The sequence below is a fragment of the Pleurodeles waltl genome, chromosome 12 (genome assembly GCF_031143425.1).
Source record: "Pleurodeles waltl isolate 20211129_DDA chromosome 12, aPleWal1.hap1.20221129, whole genome shotgun sequence".
In the NCBI taxonomy this organism is placed as follows: domain Eukaryota; kingdom Metazoa; phylum Chordata; class Amphibia; order Caudata; family Salamandridae; genus Pleurodeles; species Pleurodeles waltl.
Window position 1 is genome coordinate 647,343,252 of NC_090451.1, and position 6,000 is coordinate 647,349,251.

The 6,000-nt window shown below is 48.1% G+C and overlaps 1 protein-coding gene across 2 annotated transcripts in view; it reads right to left on the reverse strand.

Moving 5' to 3' along the window:
* VPS45 (vacuolar protein sorting 45 homolog) overlaps positions 1-3,275 on the reverse strand; it is a 430,890-nt gene extending 427,615 nt beyond the window's left edge. The window contains exons 1-2 of one of the 2 annotated variants that reach the window (XM_069218226.1): positions 3,150-3,275; positions 153-266 (exon numbers count right to left, since the gene is read on the reverse strand). The gene's annotated coding sequence lies outside the window, so the exon portion shown is untranslated. The remainder of the gene's footprint in view (positions 1-152; positions 267-3,149) is intronic. The other variant, XM_069218227.1, reaches the window with a different exon arrangement.
* Positions 3,276-6,000: the final 2,725 nt, after the last annotated feature.

Genomic DNA, 6,000 nt, shown 5'->3' on the forward strand with positions numbered 1-6,000 from the left:
TCTACAAAGAGGAGAAGTTCTGAGAACACCTATAGGGGGAACCACAAACTAAAGGACAGTTAAACCCTCACTTCCCTTCACTTATACCTATGCCCCCCCCCACCGCCCTACTAACCCTATATACTTACCTTATATATATATATCCCACTTACCTGTTTTGTTATCCTTCTTTCTATTTCTTTGGAGAGCCTGGCCCACTGACGTAGAGGAAGACCGGAGACCTTCCCAAAGCTGGACCGGGTTACTTATGGACTACCGCCAAAACCCTGAAAGAGAAGAAAAGGGAACTTTTGTTAATTATTTCTGGATTGCAAGTGCGTTATCCTTGTGAACAAAACAGGGGATAAAAAGCCATCCTTAAAACCAAAACACGAATAAATTAACTAAACCCCACCTTCTGCGCCTGTTATATTATTCCAATATCCCTTTTATTTGCTTCAGGGATAAAGAACCCATTACACTACCCCACCCCGTCCTAAAAACAGTCCTGACCCCCTCTCCATCCTGATCCCTAAAACCTACCCTGCCCTGTCTTAAAAACTCCCCCGAGACCTCACCCTGAACCCTAAAACCTACCCTCTGTCCTAAAAACTACCCTGACTCCCTTGCCCCAGTGCCATGTCCTACAAACTACCCCACGCTGGCCTAAAAACTACCCGACCCCCCGCCCTGAACCATAAAACCTACCCCACCCTGTCCTAAAAGCTACCGCTACCCCTCTCCCCTGCCCTGAATCCTAAAATCTTCCTCACCTTGTCCTAAAAACTACCAAGACCCCCCTCGCCCTGTCCTAAAAATTAACCCGACCCCCCGCCTGAATCCTAAAATCTACCCCGCCCTATCCTAAAAACTACCTGACCTCCCCGCCCTGAACCCTAAATCCAACCCTTTCCTTTCCTAAAAACTACTGCGATCCCCCCTCCCCCCACCCTGAAGCCAAAAATCCCCAGCAACCAGGAGAGCAGAGGAAAGTTACCTGGTCGTCTCATAGGCTAACATGGGGACTTAGGATTGGAACAATGCAAGAACAGGAATGGACAAGTGGAACCCAAAGGGGGATTCCAGATGAAGAGGAACTGTGGAAGAACGGGGCAGAGCAGAGTCCAGTCCGACCAGGCGGGGCAGGAGGCAATGCCCACTCTTCTGTGGGTGAAGATCTGGGGCAAGAGTGATGGATGAAAGCCAGCTGTGAGGTGTAGCAGCTGCAAAGAAGTCCCTGAGGTTGTCTAGGAGCTGTTCCTCGACAGACGCCGGACTGCAGATGGGTCAGTGGTCAGAAGGACCCCCAACATGCACAAGCAAATGGAAGTTGGAGCTGAAGAAGATTTGCAGGGCTGGAGAGGACCAGCAAGGTCCTGGAAACTGGACCCTTGGTAGGGAGCTCGGACTGACCTTTAGAAGATAGGAGAGCCAGCAAAGCAGTCAGAGCCACCACGAGCAACCCACTGGCAGCAAGCACAATAAGTTGCAGTGAGGCCCAAGCAGCACACCTGAAGAGGAGCCCTATGTTGCTGTAGCAGCAGAGAGGAGACCATCCTTGCAGAGGTAGAGTGTTGGGGGCTGGGGCTCCTCGGATCCAGAAGATCCCTTAGAGCAGGAATCAACAAACCTTAATTGCTGCAACAGTCAGGGTGCACAGGGATTCTGTCCTGGAGGAAGAGGCAAGGGCTTGCCGTCTCCCAAGTTGGACAGTAGACAAAGAGGACCCAGGGGACCCCTGATGACCACCATCTGTGTTGGAGAATCTTTGCAGAACCAAAGGACAGATGATCTCAGCAGCCGAACGTTGTCACGTTAGGTGCCTGCGGATGTAGGGGAGTGACTCCGTCCATACGGAGAGTCTGTCTTACTTCTTTGGTGCAGCTGAAGTCTTAATAACAAAAAGAAGGGACAGGGAGAATTAAAGGTCCAGTGTATAATCTCCCACAGTGACTATGAACAAAAATAGATACACTGTTCCTAGGCGGAAAAGGGGCAACCCTAAAGTTTAGGAGCAAGAGCCCTCACACATCCAATTAGATGTCATGCTTCATCATCGGGGTGCTCCTCGTCAGACCGGCGCTGCAATGTCTGATGGGCTCCCCATAATGGGGTTCTTTGCCGGAGATCTTTTTAATGGAACTGCCGTGATGGACTACAGGCAGGTCATATTACAAAACAGGAGAGAGGTTAAAATTGGTTCTGTGCCCCTAAAGGAAGGATTCACTTTTAATGGATGAGGGGACAAGACCAAGGTTAAAAAATAATGAAAGTAGTCAAATGAGATAATGCTCAAACACTTTCCAAATATAATGGGGGCGAGAAATTGTCTCTAAGCCACTAGTATATAGGTCTACATGTTTCGCGTCTCACGGTCTCATAGATCCACCGACGCTTCTTCAGGACCATACAACATATATGGATACTTCTCCTGTGACAATCAAATCAAAACATTATAAGGAGGTTTTCCAAAGATCTATTGAATCAATCCAAACGTTGCAGTCACTTACAATAAAGCGTACTGTCCGTCCAGTCACATTAACACAATAAGGTCACCCTAAAAAAAGTAGTAAGACGGCATAAGTACTAAAAGCAACAATAGCAGTGACCAGTGCTGGGTTAGTGCACACAATGAGTGACAGACCAATGGCACAATGTGAAAACGGAAAAGGGAGCTTACCATCCCCTGTTGTAGGGAAGGGCTCCATAGGAGGCACATGCATGTAATTGTCCCTACTAGGTACAAGAAGAAAAAAAGGAAAAACCATACCACAATTGCAACAATTTCTGTGAATTATAAGTACAGTTTAGTTGACACCAGATAATTAACTTAGTCAGGTAAAAAAAAATCAAGTAGGCAGGCAATTATCATATATAGATAGAAAAAGAGTTTAAAGCCAAGCTAAGCATAAATCAAAATAGGACCCCTGATATAATCAAGCATATAGTGAAAAAAAGGATTTTAATGGGTTAAAAGCGTGTCATCGACCCCGGCGCTGAAATTCTCAGCGTCGGGAGTATAGAACTAGTATGTCCGGCCCGGTTGGTGAAATGCCGGTTGAAGTGAAAATGCAGAGGGACCGGCTGTTGCACCATGATTCAGAGTAAAACACACACTCAAAGTGCCACACCAAGAAGATAACGGGGAGCGGGGGACTGCGTGTACTTACAGAGTCTCGGAACACTCCTGTTTGCCGCACCTAACCCAGCGTGTCCTCCTGAAGTTATGCGCGCTGTGGGTAGAGTCAGCATTTTAAGCCCGGGGAATGCGGAAGTGCAGCGTTTCCCCGACGTGTGGCACAGAAATAGTAGAAGGACTGTTAAGTACATTGAGAATCATAACATAGAAAACGGACTATACGTTATTTATATAGGGGCCATATTGAAACTAGAAGAACAAAGTAAGGAAGGTGGAAAAGTCAATTCAAATGTAATGGTGGGGACATCTGTATTGAAATAGACAGGCCACTAGCCCTTAATTAGAATGTAATGAACACCTAAGCTTAAAGCAAATATAGGAGGGTATGTTTCACCCAAACAGTCTCTGAGGAAATATATCTAGGTGAAAAACCTAAAAGTCACAATAACAAGTGAACAGCAAAAAGTGGGCATCAAAGGTCTAGGAGCCCAAAAATTGAAAAACATAGTCATGCTAATAGAATAGATACTGTTAATTCTTTTGAGACAGGTTAATCCAGGGTATATCATCGTTAAGGCCAACAATATGTGTCCGAAGTCTGTAGACCCAACATTGTTCGAGTCTGAACAACGAGTGTGTCACATTACTCTGTCCAGTGGGTGCATCGAGCACCACCCATTTCAGATCGTATGGATCGTGGGCAACTTCTAGACAGTGGGAACAGAGTTTAGTAGTAGCACGCTTGCATCTGATATTACTGCGGTGCTCATTTATTCTTAACTTCACAGATCGTGTAGTCATGCCCACGTAGCGTAATCCACAGGGACACGTGATCATATAGAAGCTGAAGTCTTGCCAACCCCAGAGAATGCACAGCCATGGAAATGTTGCAAAGCACTGACAGGAGCCATGGAAACAATGTTGCAGGACGAGGTTGTCTCGGTGTTGCAGTCTTGTTCTGTTCTTGTGAAGTCCATCAGCGGTTCCAGTGGCCAGAAGCAGAAGAGGTCGTTAAAGAAGAGTCCTGGTGGAGTCTTGCACGCTGAATCTGGGGACCCGCCTGCAAGGAGTCCCTAAATAGCCCAAAAAGGGGCTTGGTCTCTTTGCAAGGTGACCTCCTATCAGAGAGGATCACTAACATCATCTGCCCAATCTGGCCACTCAGGTGCCCCCAGGGGCCTCTGCCCATCTTGGTTTCAAGATGGTACAATCAACTGGCCACCTGGAGGAGCTCTGGGCACCACCCATATGGTGGTGATGGACAGGGGAATGGTTACTCCCCTTTGCTTTTATTGTAGTTTCGCACCAGATCAGGGACCGAGGGTCTGTGGACTGGTGCAAACCGGATTATGCAAGGAGGGCTCCAAATGTGCCCTTCAAAGCAAGCCGCTGGCGTGGGGAGACTACCCCTCCCCAGCTTTGTAACACCTATTTCCAAGGGAGAGGACGTTGCACCCCTCTCCCACAGGAAATCCTTTATTCTGTCTTCCCCTGCTTGAGCTGTCAAGCAGCAGGAGGGCGGAACCCTGTCTGGGAGGCTGCAGCAGCGTGGGCTCCTTGCAGACCCTGGAAGACTGATCAGAGCAATATTGGGGGGTTTCTAAGGAGCCCCCAGAATTCATTGGATCATGCCACTATTACTGGCATCAGTATTGGGATATGATTCTGACACCTGCCCTATGGCGTTTTTGTCTACAGACGCAGCACGAAGGTCTTGTAGGAGGAGGAGGAAGAGGATTTAGACTCACCCCCAGAAGAGTTTAATGGGCCTGATGAAGACTTTCTTGTCTTGGGTTTGGGTAAGAAAGGGGTTTAGGCATAGCCCTTACTCCAAACGTTTTCTGTGGACTTAGTTAGAGTAGTTAGGATCCTAGACCACTCTAGTTAGCTGACATGTCTTCAGCAGAGCACACAGCTCAGGTCATGGTGTCTCCCTATGAGGAAATGACTTTCCAAGAGCTTAGGGAGTTGTTTGCAGAAGGGAAGCTGAAGACTGGGAGAAATTCGAACAAAACTCTGCTTCTTGACCTGCTCCTTTAGGATGACCAGGAACAAGCTGGTAGCCAGGAGGAATATGAAGAAGGAGACCCCTCCTCCCCATCCAGTGCTGTAGAATGTACCTACTGGGATGGGTCAAGACAAACCCAGAGAGGATCGGGCAAAACCTAGGTGCACCCACAGTCCTGCTAGGAGCACTGCCAGTAGTGTAAAGTGGGGCCATAACAGTAGGTCCACTCTATTCACTACAGGGCTGGTTCAGAGGGTGTCCCAGAATAGGAATAGATCCTCCTCTGCCCACTCTCACATCTCCTCAGCATCTGGAGAGAGCCACTGCACAACTCCAGGGGATTCTCTAGCTAGGGAACTCAGGCAACTGAGACTGGAGGAAGCCACCAGGCTGAGGCTGCAGCAGCTACAGCTAGCTGTGGACAGAGAGGCCTTGGCAGTGGAGAGATAGAGGCAGGGGTGAGGTTAGCACCCTATGGTGGCAGCACCAACTTTAGTTTCAGGGAACCTAGGGTCAGGGAGGACTCTTGATTCCAGGAACCTCAGTAGAGTTGTCCCTCCCTAGAAAGGTGGGGGATGACAAACATAAGTGGTTTTCTGCTCTGAAGAGGGCCTGCAAAGTACAGAGACAGTGGGCTGCTATCCTTTGGCTCTCCTTCTCTGACAAGGGAAGGGATAGACTCCTTACTGTCAGAACGGAGGATGCTGAAAACTACACAGTTTTAAAGTATGCTCCTTTGGATGGTTTTGGTCTCACTACAGAACAGTACAAGATAAAGTTCAGGGAGACCAGGATAGAGTCCTCCCAAGATTGGGTTGATTTTGTGGATTGCCTTGTGAAGGCTTTGGGATGCTGGTTACATTGTAGCAAAGTC